Source organism: Balearica regulorum, chromosome W (assembly GCF_011004875.1).
Source record: "Balearica regulorum gibbericeps isolate bBalReg1 chromosome W, bBalReg1.pri, whole genome shotgun sequence".
Taxonomy (NCBI): Eukaryota; Metazoa; Chordata; class Aves; order Gruiformes; family Gruidae; genus Balearica; species Balearica regulorum.
In genome coordinates this window covers 22,597,003-22,615,419 of record NC_046219.1, presented here as the reverse complement: position 1 = coordinate 22,615,419, position 18,417 = coordinate 22,597,003, and the positions used below count along the sequence as shown (strand labels likewise).

Sequence of the window (18,417 nt, the reverse complement as noted above, 5' to 3'; positions counted from 1 at the left end):
TGTCATGTTGGCATGTTTACATAAACAAAACAAATCAAATATATATAGAGATTATAGTCTTAGAAATAATGATTATAGGTATTAATCTTTTCTGCACTTCTTTTGAAGTCCTTAGACAAAATTTCAGGACCTTGGATGACTGCAGTATTTTTCTAAATCTCAAACCAATGACACCATTAATATTAGCATTAGGGAATGAAATTACCAGGCTAGGATGTGGGGCTGGAACATCAGACACCCCTCTGCAGCTTATGGTCATAGCCACATGTCAACTCCCAGCTGCAGCAAGATCAGCTGGAGGAGTTTCCATTTCCAGTTGCTCAGCTTCTTCCCCACCACCTCACTTCTGCCAGCTGAACAGCTTGTGTGATGATAGCTTCCTGAAATGTTTAAAGTCAGCTAGAGCAGCACTGACCTGCTGTCTCAGTCATTTAAGGTGCACAAGTTGATTTAGAATAAAATATTTTACAAAGCAAAGCTCAGCGGCAGTTCAACTCTGTGGGATCAGTGGATGATAGCACTCCCAGCCAGCACAGCTGTAGGCACAAGGGAAAAGGCTTCATAAGCACAGGCTATCTGAGGTGACAGTGAACCAGAAACCCAAAGGACTGAGACTGATCAGATTCTTCACTGGCTGTGAGTAGAATCTGGGGTTTATTTTTGAAGCTTTTTTCAAAGTTCATTGAAGTAATCTTATAAACAGCCATCATGGGAATGAAGAAATCAGCACGTTGGTTTTCAGTGCTTTAAAAAAAAAAAGTTTTGTTTTGGATTTCTTTTTAAATTCTCAGAAAAAAACAATTTTGATTATTTTTTAAGGAATCATAATGTTTCACTGATCACCGCATTTTCTAAGGCTTTGAACAAAAATTTGATACAGCTCTAAATTAGAACAATATAAGTAACTCAGCTATTGCAGTGAAATGAGTCACATACATAAGCATTTTCAGAATCAAATTCTGAGATACTAAAATTTGCCAAGAACTGTGAAGTCTTCAGATGGAAACCACTCCAACTATATGGAGGAATTCTTGTCTTATCTTTCTCAAACTCAGAAAGAGCTATCATCTCCTTAACAAAAAAGTATCTTGTTTCAGAATCATACACAATGTGGCTTCAGGAAGGGTTGTTGTTTTTTACAAAAAATTAATAACATTTAATAATTAATAGAACTATGTAAGTTTATTGAGTCATCCTGGGCTTTAATCAACTTGAAATATTTGAGGCACAAATTTCCACCTTACTGCTCCTTGCTAGTGGTACATTAGAGTTTTAGTGCAATTAAAATGAAGCAGGACATATTTTTAAGCTAGTTGCACTGTGCACCTTGAAGTAATTTGAATCTGAAGGCAAAAAAAAAAACGTCAGAAGGAGTAACTGAGTATTACAAGCTGGGAGTATGGCTGCATTTAGAGGGGTACAGAGGGTAGGCGAGGTGCTGAACAGACTTGGCAGAAGAAGGATGAAGTCTCACTCCTGGGGAATGGTCCCATTATATATCACAGGGAAGCAGACCCACAAGTGCGAGGCTTCATGTGGGAGATACTGTAAGGCACAAGTCCTGACATGTAGGGCAGGAATGCACGTGGATGAGTATTTGCTGCACTCGGGAAGTCTTGCATGATTGTGGAGCCCACTAAGCTGGCCAACAGGAGTGGAAGAGGCTAGAGGATTTGATGGAAAAGTAGCCACATAACGTACATTTGACCTTTACCATCACTACCGCCCTGCTTCCCAAAATGGCCTGAGTTTATTGCACTGACCTTTGCCTGCAAAGCTGGTAAAACACAGCTGAGAGAGGAATAGGGAGCCGTGGCTATGTTTGCATGAGCAAGTAAATTGTGGATGTTGCTGAGGAGGGCAGTCAGGGCTTTGACTGCTCAGCCCTTACCCATTGCTCCCTACCGCAACCCTGGTGCTGGGCAGACCAGCCCTCCTTCCTGCACCAGCCCACCCTTCATCCCCACTCTGTCCAACCCCAGACCTGCTCTTTTTTTCCCACCACATCTCCTTCAGAGTGTTTCCACCACCCTGTGATCCCCATCATGCTGTGGCCACGTCTCCTGCCACTGCTTGGGGACAGGGTGAGAAAAGGCAACACCGCATGATGAACCAGTAACATTTTTCTGACCGTCTGGGCTGGCTTCTCCAGTTTTGATCTTTCCTAAGCAAAAGAAAAATTGTGCTAGGAAAAGGACACTGTAGCCTAGAAGTCCTAGAGGCTTTGGAGGTATTGGCTGAGCACGGTGCCTCTGTGCTGGTTATGTCAGGCCTCCTAATCCAGCTAGTTTTCAGTGCATCCCAACTCTAGGGGAGTGGGTTCCTTGGGACATGGTTCATTCAGGCTCACGATTTCCCATGGGACCTAGGAACTTAGAGTTTTGGATCCAGGCAAATATAACAGACTAGAGACAGAATCCATCTTACTTGGCTTTAACCATACAAAAATTAGACATCTAGTTTAAACTAGTCACCTGACTTGCCTGCAGTCAATGGAGGCAGTCCCTGTGGCTAATTCAGACCATAAAAAATGTTATGCTGTTTTCTGGCATTTTCACAGTTCCCCATCAAGAGTTAAGTTTATCTTACACAACACTGCAAGGCAATTAAATTGAGATCTCTGAAAGTTTTGTTCAAGTTTTGCATTTCTCCCATCATTGGTATAACCTGGGTGAAAAGTGGGCCTGCAATGTGTCTGACACTCTGTTGACTGCACAGGGGGGCTAGAAATGCAATTTCATTTAGGCTTCCTTCCTTCTCTTCTCCCTCCATGTTGTAAATCTGCACCTGGTGTAGCTGCAGCAAGAGATCTCAAACCAGGGATGAAATCCACAAGTGGCATGCACCACCGCTGTTTGTTCTCTGCAGTGGCATTATGCCAGTTTTACTCCAACTACAGATCTGATCTCTCCAGGAGGTTCTTTATAAGAAGAAAATTAAAGCATTGCAATGAATATGCTTAAGCTTCCTTAGACATGCACAAAATAGCAAGCAAAAATCCCTTGCCGCAATTTTAGAAAAAATTACTTACATTGTCCATGCAACTAAAGGAGAGATCCAGAAAAGCAACTGAAATTTTAACTAGTCTTTGTGATGTGCAAGGTGATGACCATCCTGGTGGCCCTTCTCTGGACCCTCTGCAGCCTGTCCACATCTTTTTTGTATAGTGGGGACCAAAACTGAACACAGTATTCCAGGTGTGGCCTGACAAGCGCTGAGTAGAGTGGGATAATGACTTCTTTATCTCTGCTGGTGATGCCCTTGTTGATGCAACCCAGCATCCTGTTGGCTGTCTTTGCTGCTGCAGCACACTGTTCACTCATATTGAGCTTGTTGTCCACCAGGACCCCCAGGTCCCTCTCCACAGAGCTGCTCTCCAGCCAGGTGGATCCCAGTCTGTGCTGCACTCCTGGATTATGTTTTCCCAGGTGCAAGACCTTACACTTGCCCTTGTTGAAATTCATGAGGGTCTTGTTAGCCCACAGCCTATCTAGGTCTTCCTGCAGGGTGGCTCTCCCTTCCAAAGTGTCTACTTCCCCACTCAGTTTGGTATCATCTGCAAACTTCATCAGGGTGCACTTGATTCCATCATCCAGATCACTTATGAAGATATTAAACGGTATTGGTATTGGGATGAAGATATTAAACGGTATTGGTATTAAACACCCATCACACGGACCACTTGTCTAGACCATAACACGTCATGCAACACCGCATGGTGAACCAGTAACATTTTTCTGACCATCTGGGCTGGCTTCTCCAGGAGCGGCCGCTCCGTTGTGGTGCTTTTTCATCAACTGCTTGAGACTAATGGCTCTCAAAAAATAGATAAATCAGAGGTGACACAGATATTGCTGCTTGACATTTTTTCATCAAACAGGCTTTGGGAGGAAGGAGTGACCAGAAAGTGATATTTTGACCCAACTCGGTGTTTCTGCAGCAAACTTTCATTCTAGTAGCTTAAAAAAAAAGAAATACAACAGCACAGAAAACAAAACTGTCTTGATTAAAAATTTTGACCTTCAAAAAATTAAACTCCTGTTAACAATGGACTGGTGTTCAGATTGATTGAAAAAAGACAAAAATTAATCTGTTCCTCTGGCCACCTCCCCCACCTCAGATTTGTTTTGATTTTTTTTAACTAAAATATTCACAGAAAAGAAAGACAAAATAATTAAAATTTTCCCCTGGAAAATAATTGTCATTTTTCAACCATCTCTTAATGTAACATAGTTAAATGAGAACAATCCTAGTAACAACATTGCATAATAAGTCATATGATTATTTGAAAGACGGGCATTACAATTTAAGAGCTAATTTTTATTGTCACCTTTAATTTATAAATGGGAAAAATGAGGCAGGGCCATGAAGCATTTTTGAAAAAAAAAACCCCAAACAAAAACACAACAAAAAACTTACAGAAAACATTAGCATTCAAAATGCTGGACTCCCATTTCTCTATTAGATCACATTAGCTTCTCTGTATATGTGTAATTGTCTCTGTTGATACGTATGAATATATAGTACCTCTGCATATACATATGTATGTGTGCATATTCATGTGTATAAAGATTCATATATACTATCTGTCTCCTTTTTAACCTTCAGATGTTAGAACTGAAGCATCTGAAAAAAAACCCACATTCTTTTTTTCTTTTCTTCCTAAGAATAGCACCCCAAAAGTCCAGGTGAATGATCAGGCTTCATTTAATCCCAGAATGGTTGCAAAGTCTTCTTCACCACACTGCCCTTCCTGCTCTAAGACATTTGGACTCCTAATCTTGGACTCCCCACAACAGCCTTAGCAGCAGTTGTTGCAGGGATAGAGCCCGTTTTGGAGAGCCCTGCCTCCTTTCTCCACCTTGGCCAGACAGGGGCCATAGAACAGATCTGTGTGGGTTAGTATTAGGGTATGGTGAAGAGGAGGGCTGAGGCAGAGGGAAAGCAGAGCTATCCAGCATTGAAAGAAAGTTGGTGCAGCAGCATAAAACAGAGAGAGAAAATGCTATAGAAACAAGAAGAAAGGCAAGGGAGAAAAACATGGGTTGGAATTTTAATAATATTCATCAGCCTCAGAGGCGATAGCTGTAAAGATCTGTCACCCATAGGAAAAATATCTCCACTGTCTTGCTATAGCTATGCTTGGACACAGAGTCCAGCAGATGGAAGGACAGGATCCTGACTGCAGTTTTGGATGGACTTGCAAACACACGTGTGTGTAAACAGAGACTACTGTGTATTGCATAAAGGTAAAGAAGTCTACATATGTGGTGGGCACACGAGCAATGTTCAGCCATGACAGGGGCTTAGGTGTAAGCACAGGACGTTGCCACTTTGGTGCTGGAAGTAGTGATGGCCTTTGAGTTTCTTCAGGGAGAGGTTCCTTGCCTCCAATACAGCACAGAAAAAGGGATAAAGAAGATGATCCATGGAGACTTGGATAAGAAGGACTAGGCAGTAGGACACAGTAGAAATGAGGACTAGGAGGCAGTAGATTTATGCAGTGGAGGAAGAAATTCAACCTGGTAGCCCACCATGATGGAGGCAGTGTTGGGTCAATTCTGAGGTACTGTGAAGACAGAGCAATCTTGGACACGTAGCTGGTTGCATTTGCAACCTTAGCAGATACATTCATACCCTGACAGCAGGTAGATGACCTGAGAGGCGTGTGCAAGATGCTGCACAAGCCTAGAAGTCCCTAGACTATATGGTGAATGTCACAGAGCACAGGAGCTGTGTACTTTTAAAGAAGATCATCTGCACTTTCTTAGTTCATAAAGCCTTTGGGAAAGGCCTGTCCTTCTCGCTTTCAAAAGTTTGTTCTACAGATGGACACAAATCTTGCTCCATGTAACAGCTTGACTTTGTCACACTAGCAAGAGTAGCGATCCTTCTCTCATTGAAGCCAGAGCAGTTTGCCATTAGCACCAGCAACAGATGGGGTAGAATCCTTCCTGCTATGCACAGACCCTAATTCAGGCCATAACTATCCACCAGGCTGGTGGTGTAAATGGGACCAAAGCTGCCTTGGCATGCTGTTCTTGATCCTTTGGTAAATCTGTCCTTGGAAAATGATCCAGTGGTCTTGGCAGTACATCCTAGTCTATCTATCTCCAGAGCCCCACATGTATGGCTGTCAGGTCTGAGCAATGACTCAGCCCTATGTAGAGCAAAAGAAACATAGATGAAGAGCTGAAAAATTAGAATCAGTTGCAAGGGATATCATTGCTCTTTAGCACAGCCATGTATGTAGACAGTGGGGAAGGAAGGTATGATGTCTGTTCTGGGATAATGACGCATGCAGTTACTTATGTGGAAACAGGGGAAGAAAGCTGCCACAGAGCAACTTTCCATAGTTTGCTCACTTGGCCTAAATGAGTGACTTCAGATTTCCTTTCTAATCTTTGGAGAGTAAAAGAGACAACTTCAAGTCACATTCATGTCTTAGCTAAGCAGAATCACCTCCATTGACTTTGAAGAGTTTAGAGTAAATGGACTCCTAAGTTGAGTGTGTATATTTGAAAGGGATGAGTCCAAGTCAAAGACTTCTGGGGGAAGTAAATCTTGCTCTGGCTTAAACATGGGCAGTGAATGTCTCACTGCAGAGCTGATCCCTACAGTCTGGGCAGAAGCTGCTGTTAAAAGCTTTCCTGTAACAGAGACAGGATTAGGACTAGGACATTGTAGCATTAGGACTACTATGCTGACAGCACAGGTTACAAGGACATGACTAAAGTTATGTTTGGTCTAACTGAGGCTTTGACTGAGATTCATTTCCCCTGATGTTATAGACCTACACTGTAGGTCTCCTTCACAGCTAATCACTCAAGCTCCTCATTATAACATAGAATCATAGCATCCCAGGTTGGAAGGGACCTCAAGGATCACCTGGTCCAACCTTTCTTAGCAAAAGCTCTGCCTAGACAAGATGGACCAGCACCCTGTCCAGCTGAATCTTAAAAGTGTCCAATGTTGGGGAATCCACCACTTCCCTGGGGAGATTATTCCAATGGCTGATTGTTCTCATTGTGAAAAATTTTCCTCTTGTGTCCAATCAGAATCTCCCCAGGAGTAACGTGCACCCATTACCCCTAATCTTTTCCATGTCAGTCCTTCTAAAAAGGGAGTCTCCATCTTCTTTGTAGCCACGCTTTAAGTACTGGAAAATGATGATGTGTCCCCTAAGCCTTTTTTTCGCAAGGCTGAACAAACCCAATTCTCTCAGCCTTTCCGCAAGCTTCCCAGTCCTTTGATCATCCTGGTGGCCCTTCTCTGGACCCTCTGCAGCCTGTCCACATCTTTTTTGTATAGTGGGGACCAAAACTGAACACAGTATTCCAGGTGTGGCCTGACAAGCGCTGAGTAGAGTGGGATAATGACTTCTTTATCTCTGCTGGTGATGCCCTTGTTGATGCAACCCAGCATCCTGTTGGCTGTCTTTGCTGCTGCAGCACACTGTTCACTCATATTGAGCTTGTTGTCCACCAGGACCCCCAGGTCCCTCTCCACAGAGCTGCTCTCCAGCCAGGTGGATCCCAGTCTGTGCTGCACTCCTGGATTATGTTTTCCCAGGTGCAAGACCTTACACTTGCCCTTGTTGAAATTCATGAGGGTCTTGTTAGCCCACAGCCTATCTAGGTCTTCCTGCAGGGTGGCTCTCCCTTCCAAAGTGTCTACTTCCCCACTCAGTTTGGTATCATCTGCAAACTTCATCAGGGTGCACTTGATTCCATCATCCAGATCACTTATGAAGATATTAAACGGTATTGGGCCCAGTATTGATCCCTGGGGGACCCCACTTGTGACAGGTTGCCAGATCAAAAAAGAGCTATTTACCACCACCTTCTGGGTGTGGCCTGTCATCCAGTTCCCCACCCATCACACGGACCACTTGTCTAGACCATAACACGTCAGTTTCTCTAGGAGGAGGTTGTGGGGAACCGTATCGAAAGCCTTGGAGAAATCCAGGTAGACAATGTCCACTGCTCGCCCCACATCAACCGAGCAGGTTACTTTGTTGTAGAAGGCAATATCAGGTTTGTCAAGCATGATTTGCCCTTGGTGAATCCGTGCTGGCTTTTCCCAATCACGTGCTTCATTTGACTTGTGACAGCCCCTAGGAGGATTCGTTCCATAACTGTCCCAGGGACTGAAGTAAGACTGATGGGCCTATAATTTCCCAGAGCCTCCTTTGAGCTCTTCTTGTAGATGGGGATGACATTAGCCTTCTTCTAGTCTTCTGGGATGTCCCCTGATCTCCACAACTTCTCAAAGATTATGGAGAGCAGCTGCGCAATGACATCAGCCAGCTCTCTTAACACCCTCAGGTGGATATTGTCAGGGCTCATCGATTCAAGCTCCTGAAATAGTTGGTATGCAGCTAAGGAACATTTTTTGCTGCTCTGGTTGGCCTGGCTTATTCCCCAGTTGGATGTGATGGCATGAGCATTGCCACTTTGGTCCCCACTCCCTGAGTCCTTCATTTTAAAGCCTTCTTCACCAAGTTGGTCAGCCTGCAGCCAAAGATTCCCTTGCCTCTTCTAGACAGGTGGATCCCATCCCTCCCTAACAGGTTATAGTCATCAAAGAATGTCCCATTGTCATAAAAGTCAAAACCCTCACAATGGCACCAGCCACGAAGCCTCTGTAGACCTCCAGAGGGAAAGTCTGTCTGCCCAAGTTTAAGATGTGAAAAAGGGATTCTGCACTTGAAAGCCTGTTTCATCTCAATCGACCTACATATATTACTGCTTATTACAAACATTGCCTAAACTCAGGTACATCAGCTGTGTGGGCAGGATATGTCCCTAGAGACCATCTAAGGGTCTTCTCCTCTCCACTGACTAGATAGATGCTGTAGATCCCTGCTTTAGAAGGACTGCTTCATTTGGTGGTTGAAATATAGACCAAGTTAGGCAGACAGGATGACCACATGTGATTTTCATGTGAAAGTGTATTTTCTGGGTTGGCATTTTTTGGGGTTTTTTTTTGTTCTTTTAGCCTCAGAGAGTCCTAATCCTTCACCTGTATATATTTGTGTCTGTGTGTGTGCGTGCGTGCATCGTATCCAGCGTTTGAGTGTGTGTAGGATGGGCAGAGGGATGGTAGTACCCACTCCAAATCCAGTGGTCACTGGCAGACTAACCTGGTCCTTCCTGCTCCACTCATAAGGGAAAATGTTTTTCCCAGTCCAGGTTACATCAAAGAACCTCTCCTGAGCTTGAGAGTTGCCTGGGACTAGCATCCACATGCATACACATTACCCACAGTTCTGCCACCCCTGACCCTGCAGCCAGTGCCATCCCATACTCCAACCCCAGACAGGAGATGTGTATTGCTGCCACTTCCCAGGTATATAGCAGGATATTATTTGTTCCACTAGATCTCTCCCATTCCCGTTGCCACCTTGCTCCATTCAGGGGAGCAAAGCCTGTTAGCCCTTTTCCTTGTAAAGCCTAACCCATGCTGCTGGCATGGCTGAGGTAAGGAAAGAGTCATGTCTTGCTATGATGGTACTGCCAGCTGTCCTTCCTCCCCCACCTGCTCTTTTTCTTGTGATATGACAGAGCCAGAAAGCCCTGAGGGGTAAGGAGGATGCTAGAGGCCTTTTCCTCTTCCTCATGCACAGCCTGGACCTGTGCAGCTGATGCTACTTGTCCTTGGTTACCTAGTGACACAAATAACAACAGCTCTACCCTGGGCCATCTTCAAAAAGACATTTTTCTCCCTCTTGGCTTGTGCAATAATGGTAGATCCAGATCTTCTATCATCTGCCTTGGGGGTACCAGTCTATTGCCTTCACTCAAACTCTAGGAAGCTTGGGTTGACGCTTCCAGCTCATCAAAGGGCAGAGCATTGGGGCCAGGCCATCAAGAAGGAGTCGGCTCCAGCCAAGACAGCAGCCAACTGTGGGAAAAGTGTGGAGCTGAAGCCAGTGCTCAGATCGGGGTTTAGTTCAGCATCATCTCTTGTCAGCTGAGCATAACTACTATAGCCAGAAAGCATGTTTCAGCTCAGAAAAAAATATAGAAACAGTTAAAAAAAAAGCCAGAGAAAGATTTTTCTCTAGCCAGCATGCACGACTTCAGGATGAGAACTGCCAACAATATTCTTGTGCTAGCCAAACGCAAAATGAAATTTCAGCCGTGTGCAGTGTCTTTTCAGAAATAGTCTGGGAGGAGAGATATGAGCCCTGCCAAGAGGCTAGAAAGGCAATACCTGAAGAACAGGGTGCAGAGTTGCTGACTGAAAGTATATCATTGTGTGCAATAATTTTTAATGTTTACTGAGGCAAAACTCCCTGGGCCAATAAAGCAACATTTTCCTTTGTAGGAAAGGATCAAGATGTTTCTGGAGATTGTAGCAACCAGCTCCTGGCAGTTTCTTTTTTCTTTTTTTCTTTTTCTTTTTCTTTTTTCTTTTTTCTTTTTTCTTTTTTCTTTGTCCAGAGCCAAACACCAAAGGAGAAATTGTCCTTCTTCTAATGATGCTGATTTAAGGACCATCACAGCATCCGAGCCCTCCTACAAGTCTGCTTCCCTTGCCATACCAGCATTGATGTGTTTCAGAGTCTGCCATCCTGTGAACCGCTAAACGGACATGCAGCAACCAGCAGTAGTTACTCTTTTATTATTACTATTCTCAGTAGCCAAAGCAACTCTCAGTCTATTACCCACACACACCCCCCCATCTAAAGAATTAGAATTAGAATGGTACCTGCTCCAGAGTCCATTCGAGGAAATGGAAAGACTCTTGGAGGACTTTGGCTAGCCATCCAGTAAAGCCCAAGATGCTGGGAGTGGTGTGGGAAAGGCTAGTGCTAACAAAAGCATTCGGGTCAGCAGTGAATGTATTTATTTTCCAGATTTTGCAAACCTATCTGTGTCTGCGCTATTCATTCAGTGCATGCACTCCTCAACAGCCACTGCAATAACTCTGTTCCCATTCACTGTTGACCGTGTGTCTACATTTAAGTGTGTATTTAACATGTGTGTCTCTGGCTATACCTCCTCCTTTCTGTCTTGTCTTCTTCCTTTCTTTGCTTTCTGTTCAGTTAGTTTTGCTCTCCTTCTTCTTTCATTTTCTATAGTTTAATGGCAAGTATTTCCATTAGATCTTTTTGACTGATGCTGTTTGTAACTTTTTAAATTATTATTTTTATATAGCTTCTTTCCCCACTTTTCCCTTTTTCCATACTATATAAAAATAAATAAATAAATTTTTTTTCTTCTTTTGTCATTCAATCAAATTCCAACAAAACCAACCAAGAGCCAGTCAAATCCAAAATGTAATGACATGAAAGTGGGGAATACAGTCCCCCAGGCTGTAAGTTCAAATCAACTCGAAGTTGAAAGTTTGACATGATGGCGTCATGTAACAAGCTAAGAATTGGTTGCATGACATGCCATCAAGTTTCGTGCAGGTGCCGTGACTGAAACATTTTTCTTGAATGTTGTATCAGTTGATGATTGGCCAGTCATGATCACATGTGCCTGTTTTGACTTTGTGCTGCCACAATTTTTTTGCTGTGCTCTGTTTTGTTTTGTTTTTGGTGCTTGCAGTGGTTTCTTTATTTGTTGTTTGATTTTTCATCAGCATTTTATGCTTCTTTCTTTAGATGTCACATAGAAGGAAAAAATAAGATGGATTCCTAATTCTTTAGAAAAAATGGGATTGTTATAACTACAGATAATTTGGGGAAAAAAAAAAAGAGACAATAAAAAGTGTGGTTAATTTTTTTTGCACTGAAAATCTTGTGATTTTATTTTTTTTCCAGAGAATTGGGGGCCTTTTTCAATTGACACTTTTTTTCCATTAGGATATTTCAAATCACTCTCTAAAAATTAAAATAAACACAAAACAAAACAAAAAAAGAGTAATGATAGTAACAGTAGTTTGAAAACTACAGCAATCCAAAAAAAGCAACCCCAAGAAAAACCTCATTGTATGTCTTTTCAAGAATTCCTAATTCTAAGATTCTGTATTACAGCAACTCCAGCCAAAATTAATTGCTCAGGGGGAAGGAGGGATTGAGTGGGAAAAAAAACCCCATCCAGATCAAAAAGCAAAATGCTTCTTTTTGTTTACAACTGAAAAAGGGTCCTTGATGAGTGTTTTTTATTTTTTTATTCTATTATTATTTTTGGTGGTGTAATTGTTTAGACTGCTGTGTACAGTTTGCTGTTTGTTGAACCAACAGTGTGAAAACCTGCCAGCATGGATTGATATTCCACATGAAACATTTCCACCAGAGTGGAGCTTTTGCAGATTCTAAGTTTCTTGATGTAATAAATCACTGAGTGTATAAAAAGAACATGCTTGCTAGAAAGAAAGAAGAGCTAATCCTTAATGATTAAGTAGCCTACTTAAATGTCAAGCCTAGTCGGATCGTGATTACATTTTTTTAAATAACTTCTTTATTTAAGAAATGATAGCTTTACATTTATTTTGAAACAAGTTTATTCTATCAGTTTTTTCTTTTGTTTAACCTTCTATAAATTGCCTGTTCAAAGTCCTATTTTCTGACATTCACAAAGGAGTAGATATTATTGGCAGCTATGTCTCCACAGAAAGTTCATACACGCATCCCATTAAAATATAGAACAATTCTTTCTTGATGCCTTTCACACTACAAAACTCAGCCAAGCAAAATTCTGATCTGCAAGAGCCGAGCAGAGGGACAGGATCACCTCCCTCGACCTGCTGGTCACATTGTTTTTGATGCAGCCCAGGACACAGTTGGCTTTCTGGGCTGCAAGCACACACTGCCGGCTCATGTTGAGCTCCTCATCAATCAATACCCCCAAGTCCTTCTCCTCAGGGCTGCTTTCAATCCATTCCTCGCCCAGCCTGTAGTCGTGCTTGGGATTGCACCGACCCACGTGCAGGACCTTGCACTTGGCCTTGGTGAACTTCATGCAGTTTGCACGGGCCCACCTCTCCAGCCTGTCAAGGTCCCTCTGGATGGCATCCCTTCCCTCCAGCGTCTCGACCACACCACACAGCTTGGTGTCGTCGGCAAACTTGCTGAGGGTGCACTCGATCCCACTGTCCATGTCGCCGACAAAGATGTTGAACAGTGCTAGTCCCAGTACCGACCCCTGAGGAACACCACTCATCACCATTCTCCACTTGGACATTGAGCCGTTGACCACAACTCTTTGAGTGCGACCATCCAGCCAGTTCCTTATCCACCAAGTGGTCCATCCATTGAATCCATATCTCTCCAATTTAGAGACAAGGATGTCGTGCGGGACAATGTCAAATGCCTTGCACAAGTCCAAGTAGATGACGTCAGTTGCCCTTCCCTTATCCACCAACAATGTAACCCCATCATAGAAGGCCACCAAATTTGTCAGGCATGATTTGCCCCTAGTGAAGCTGTGTTGGCTGTCACCAATCACCTCCTTATTTTCCATGTGCCTGAGCATAGTCTCCAGGAGGATCTGCTCCATGATCTTGCCAGGCACGGAGGTGAGACTGACCGGCCTGTAGTTCCCCAGGTCTTCCTTTTTACCCTTCTTAAAAACGGGGGTTATGTTCCCCCTCTTCCAGTCAGTGGGAACTTCACAGGACTGCCAGGACTTCTCCAATATGATGGAGAGTGGCCTGGCCATTTCATCCACCAGTTCCCTCAAGACCCGCGGATGCATCTCATCAGGTCCCATGGACTGGTACACCTTCAGGTTCCTTAGATATTCTCGAACCTGATCTTCTCCTACAGTGGGCGGTTCTGCATTCTCCCAGTCCCTGCCTTCTGTGCACACCTGGGCAGTGTGGCTCAAGCATTTGCCAGTGAAGACTGAGGCAAAGAAGTCGTTGAGTACCTCAGCCTTCTCCATATCCTGGGTAACCAGGTCACCCGTTTCATTCCGGAGGGGACCCACATTTTCCCTTGTCCTCCTTTTATCACTAACATACCTATAGAAGCTTTTCTTGTTGCCCTTGACATCCCTGGCCAGACTAATTTCTATCAGGGCTTTGGCTTTCCTAACCTGCTCCCTGGCTGCTCGGACAGTTTCTCTGTACTCTTCCCAGGCTACCTGCCCTTGCTTCCACCCTCTGTAGTCTTCCTTTTTTTGTTTGACTTTGCCCAGGAGCTCCTTGTTCATCCATGGGGGCCTCTTGGTGTTTATGCCTGACTTCCTCTTTGTTGGGATGCATCGCTCCTGAGATTGGACGAGGTGACCCTTGAATATTAGCCAGCTGTCTTGGGCCCCTCTGCCCTCCAGGACTTTGTCCCATGGTATTCTACCAAGCAGGTCCCTGAAGAGGCCAAAGTCTGCTCTCCTGAAGTCCAGGGTAGAGAGCTTGCTGTGCGCCCTCCTTGCTGCCCTGAGGATGTTGAATTCCACCATTTCGTGGTCACTGCAGCCAAGGCTGCCCTTGAGTTTCACATCCCCTACCAGGCCCTCCTTATTGGTGAGAATAAGGTCCAGCATGGCACCTCTCCTCGTGGGCTCCTCTATCACTTGGAGAAGGAAGCTTTCCTTGACACATTCCAGGAACTTCCTGGATTGCTTGTGCCCTGCTGTGTTGTCCCTCCAGCAGATGTCGGGGTGGTTGAAGTCCCCCATAAGGACCAGGGCTTGTGAGCGTGAGGCTACTCCTATCTGCCTATAGAGGGCTTCATCTGCTCAGTCTCCCTGGTCAGGTGGCCTGTAGCAGACCCCTGCTATGATGTCCCCTGCCCCAGCCCTCCCTTTAATCCTGACCCATAGGCTCTTGGTTGGCTCCTCGCAGGATTGGGCCCAAAATAACAGGCTTTTATTTAAATTTCATTTTTAGGTCTGTTTTCCCCCCTGTCCCAAATACCTCCCATCTTCCCTACTTCCCCCTCCCCTTTCTGATTTAATTTGCAATGAATGATCTTCATTTTTTTAGGGCAGCAAGTGAATGGGTCACATTTAGAAAAAAAGAAATATATATATATTAAAAAAAGGGAACTGTTGGATTATACCTTTGACATATCAGCAAATCAAGGTGAAGACTTCAGATCTATTCTCTGTCCAATTGTTTAGACTGTAACATGTCTTCAAGAAAAGTGTCACATCTGCTGACTTCGAAGGACATGCACTTGAAAACAACCAAACACATAAGTAAATTCAGAACAGGAACATTATCAACCAGGATCTCTGAACAGACACTGATATCACCACAGCAGCTTTTCTTCAAACAGGAGATGCAAACCTGGATGCTGACAAAGGAGGGCCTGTTTGCCACCAAGGATGTAGTTACCATGTATGACCCATGGTAACAGTTATTGAGCATCTTTTTCTGTCATTCCTTAGGTATATAGGGACCAAAGGACAAAACTTTTTACTGCAGACTTGTAGCTGTATGGAAAATATGGAAGTTCTTTCCTTTTCTCTGAGCTGTTCCTAAAACAGTTTTTGAGAGTGATTATATGAAATATGTAAAAATAAAATTAAAAAATGCTTAAATGCTTTTAAAATGGCAAGATAATAGTTCTTTGATACTTTGGGAGGTTCTTTGGTTATACATTAATTAGAATCTATGAAGCTTTCATATGGTTTTCTGTATAACATGTAAGGATTGCGCTGTTAAAGGCAGGTAAGATGGATATCTGTGAAAAGCGAAAAAGTAAATAAATACATACATGAATACATAAAAAGGCATAGAGAAGAAAAAGGAAAGATGGTTGATATTAAATGGAAAACAAAAAAGGATTGTAAATGCTTCTAACTCTCCCCATTTAAAATCCTAATAGTTGTACAGAATTTAAAAAAGGAAAGTTTAAATAGAAAAAATTAGACAACATAAAAAACAAAAAAGCAAAAAAAATGCTACATAAAAGTTAGTGTTAATGCTAAAAACAAAGATTATGTAGAACTGTAAGTTTTGTAGAGTTTAGATTGAGCATAAATTCCTACTCTGCCAATTGCTGTTGGATGCTGTTGTTTATCGAGGAGAAAAAGGAGAGAAATGGCTATTTTGGCAGCTTTTCTGACTGCAAGCATTCCAGTTATTAAAAAAATAAACAAAACAAAACTTGATTCTGTAGACAATGCAAATGGGAAAAAAAAACAGCTGTCTTTTTATCAGACGTTAGTTCTAACCTGAACAACAAAACACAGCTAAATGCTTCATGTCTTCATGATCTGCTGTCTGCAAAATTCCCATCATCCTATGCTTCAGTAGCTTCCATATTTGCTCTATCAACCTTCAGGGCAAGGGGTTAGCCTAGAACCTTATTCTTAAAAAAGAAAAAAAATAACATAAAAAATAAAAACAAAAAATAAAATTTAAAAAATCTCTGAAAAATTTCTGAAACTGTTTTCAAGGAATTTTGAAAAACAGGGTGATGTTTAAAAAAAAAAGATGCTGGCTCTGTTTTTCTGTAAATAAATTTGCATATTTTGTAGGACTTTTAATTGTTATGATTGATAGAGAAAAAACAAGGAAAACTATTTAATGAAAGCACAATATTTATCTTTGGTAAATGACTTCAGAGCAATTAAAAAATAAGACATTGCTTTAAAAAAGCTGACTCCAAAAACAATGAATTATTTAAGAAAACATATAAAGTATATAATATTTAATATAATTTATTTTCACAATCTTAAAAATTTATTTACATCATTCACACTTGTTTGCATTGATTGAGCAGTGTGGTAATTGTTTCTGATTATTTGGTTTTACTCTGTTTTAATGTTCTTGTTTGTTTTTCTTAGTATTTTTTTATCTTGATCTCAAACTGTTTTCCTTTCTCTTTTTTTTTTTAACTTTAATTTTAATTTCCTATTGGGCCTAATCTTACAGTCCTTACTCTGCCAGAACTCCTACTGGGATGTAGTGGGTATTTTGCCTGAGTAAGGAGAGCCAGACTGAGCCCACAGCTAGGAAGTACAGATGTGTAACGCAGCTACAGTTTCATACAACTGCTCTTTCACTCTCAATTCCCTAAAACTCCTTGTAATCATCTGTAATTATTGAATGACGCTTTCCAGCTTAGCCCTAAATAAAGCAATTTAAAAAAAAAAAGCCATATTCTTTACTTCTTGATGGCTTTCCTTAATGTGTTTGCCTTGAGAACAAAATGAATCTGTTTCGACTCTTTCATAAATATACATTGTTTGAGTATCAGAACAAATCCCTTTGTTATGTAAAACATATCTCATTGGATTGGATTAATGACATATTGTTTCATTTAATGTCTGCTTGATATTCCACTGTGGTTTACCTTAAACCTCATAGGTTAGAAGATTAAATAATGGTACATACAAATTAGAGTCACTGTAGCTCCCATTTGAAGCCTGCTGTTTTATTTCACACTCATGTGGTTTTCACACTGATAAGTATAGAGGTCAAAGCTTGGGACCTTGCTCCTTTTGCTGCTTTGGGACAAGGTTGTGAAATTCAGCAGTCTCCAGAGATGAGGTTCAATTTCTTCTGGAGCATCCCTCACATCTTGTCTTTTGATTCCTCCCCACTAAAATGACTGTACCAGATCAGCTGAGCTGAGGCTGGGGCTGAAATCAGGAGTCTTTGCGTTTTTCTTCTCAGTTCTTGCAGCCGCAACTGCATTTGGACAAGTTGCACCAGCTAAATTCATCTCTAAATGGGGCTAATGATGCTTGTCCATAATTTTAACTCCACAGATGGAAGGAGTTCTATTAGTAGAAACTCCTATTATTACTATTATGAGTTACTAATGTCTGTTCAGGGCTATAGAAATAAATGAAATGTAAATCAGGTGATGAATACAAAGATGGAATATGGTCAGTATTTTCTTTTTATCTGAAGGTAAAGGAAAATACAGAAGAGCACATATATCAACCCCATCTCTGCCTTCAGCAGAGAAGATGCTCTGTACAGGGCTGAGTAGCCTAAAGATGTGGGAACTGGCCTCAAATGTCACTGAGCTAGAAAATGAGGAGTAGGTCTCCAGTAAGAAGAGGTTTCTGCTCCAAAGGCCATTCAGGGTTTTGCCCTGAGCTGTGGGGATGAAGAGGACAAAAAGAGACACATTCTCTGAGCTGATACAGTTTGAGAACTAAGGTGGGGGGAAGGGGCTGGTGAAGATCACCTTTTGAAGAAGAAAAACCCCACAACAAATAGGCTCAATTTCCCAGTGTCACAGCAAAGATAGCACTAAAAGGTGTTGCCTGATTCCCTCCCCATTTGTCAGGCTGCCCTCCCCACTCTCCCTTGTAACCCCCAAGCTCCCCAGAGTCTTTCCTTCCCCTCTTGAGGTAGATGCTATGTCCCTGCAGTGGTTTTGGGACTGTGAGGTAGATCCTGGTATACCTGCAAGGACATCACCACAGAGTCTGAGTAGGATAGGCTGCATCCCTGAGGCATCCAGCTGGGGACACCCCTAGCCACTGAGACACAGGTGGGGGCTGTTGGTCGATGATTGTGAGACAAGATTTCAGAATCTGGTTTCAGGTACCG

General features: G+C 42.5%; 1 protein-coding gene across 1 annotated transcript in view; it reads left to right on the top strand.

The window, feature by feature from the left end:
• Positions 1-15,091, top strand: part of LOC104638526 (CUGBP Elav-like family member 4) — a 396,138-nt gene extending 381,047 nt beyond the window's left edge. The window contains exon 11 of the mRNA XM_075739073.1: positions 15,021-15,091. The gene's annotated coding sequence lies outside the window, so the exon portion shown is untranslated. The remainder of the gene's footprint in view (positions 1-15,020) is intronic.
• The last annotated feature ends 3,326 nt before the right edge of the window (positions 15,092-18,417 follow it).